This window comes from Macaca thibetana, chromosome 15, assembly GCF_024542745.1.
Source record: "Macaca thibetana thibetana isolate TM-01 chromosome 15, ASM2454274v1, whole genome shotgun sequence".
Classification (NCBI taxonomy): domain Eukaryota; kingdom Metazoa; phylum Chordata; class Mammalia; order Primates; family Cercopithecidae; genus Macaca; species Macaca thibetana.
Genome location: NC_065592.1, coordinates 88074883 through 88076602, shown reverse-complemented (window position 1 = coordinate 88076602; position 1720 = coordinate 88074883).

Genomic DNA, 1720 nt, shown 5'->3' with positions numbered 1-1720 from the left:
CACCTCCCCAATAAACTACTTACTCTCAAATGCTTGCTTCCAGTCTATTTCTAGGAAAATCTAACCTGAAATACTAGAAAATCCAGCTAAAGTATCAAATATAACACTAATAGGAGTGGTTAGTACTGAGTCAATAAACAAATTAGAATGTTCTCTTTTCTCAATGAAAATGAAACTCATAATCTCTAGATGTTAAACCACTGACTATAGTCATTGAAGTTTAAAAAGAAAGAAACTAAAAACAAACGTCAGACCCATAATTTATTCCAAAGTGGGGGGAAACCTGATCTCGGGATCCTGATTATATGCTACTACCATCCATCTAGTGAAGGGTTGCCATTTTCTTTGTGAGTCATGTGATTTAATGATTTCTTTTATAATATCACAGTAGGCCATCAAAACAATAACTATTTTTTTCCTTTGGCTTAAATAGGGGCTTATAATTGAACATGAAATGTTTCTACATCAGTTAAAATAAACAGTCTCTTCCTTTTTGTCCTAAAATGCCCTTTCTTATCCTGGTGCTTAACTATAATCCTTCAGTTTTAAAAAAAGAATGAGCCTAAGGTCCAGAGTGCAAAAATATCATCTAGTTTAGCTTGGAGTTTTTAAAAGAAGTATGCCCAGGATGAGTTATTGGTATACTGAAATTCTTCTTTTTAGTAATAATGTGTATTATATAAAGAAACTCAGAAAGATTTTAGCACCATGTAATGGGAAGTATGTGACTTTCGAGTTTTAATCTTGACTGCTCTGGCTCGAATTCTGATTTTGCCAGTTGCCAAATATGTGATGTGTAAGTTTCTGTAATGCATTTAATGATTCTAAGTATTTCCTAGGGCTGTTGAGATGTTAATGAAATTATGATATATTTGAAAATATCTGGCTCAATTGAAGAGATAAATCAAAAATTATTTCAATGTCGAGTTCTGTGCCGATTTCAACAGTTGGGAAGAAGCATATGGAAAAGGAGAAAAATTATATTGGGGAATAAAGGGTAGTATTTCAGTAAAGATGAGAATGATTTAGTGCTAATATTGTTTATTATTGTTCTACCACATGAAACTTGACAGTCCCCCTTCCCTCTTGTTCTTCAACCAAAGGAGCCTGCTCAGATGGAATGTGGTATATTAATCAGGAGCTTCTCTGGCTTTCTTTCTTTGCTCTCTGTGGAATAAGATGAAGCTCAAAAAATTGAAAGAAAAAATCAAAATAATGTCTCCTGCATATGAGGCCACAGGACACTCAATGTAACCATATCATAAATCATCAACGAGAAACACCAGTGAAGATCTATATCTCTAGGACAGCTTGGCTCGTTAAAAATATCTAATGCCACCATTATAGCAACTCTTTAGTTCCTCTTTTCCTTTGTTCAGTGGTAATTGTCCTTCTGCCAAACCATTCATCTCTCCCAGAGTTGTCTCCTGACTAGGAGATGTGTACAACTGGCTCTGAGTTATGGGTTATCAGCCTGGAAACCCCTTCATTGCCGTTCAGCAGTGTTTAAAGTTAAAGTGAAGAGCAACCAAAAGCACAGAAGAAAAAAAATGGCCCCTAGAAAAGTTGAATAAAAAATAGATGTTGATGAAAATATTTTTACTTCCTGCTGTTTCTTTAATAAAGAATATTGAAAGGATTAGTTTTAGAGAATACTCATAAAAATATGACAACAGTGAAGAAAAGGCCATGAGCATGACAATTTTTTTCTTGTTTTAAA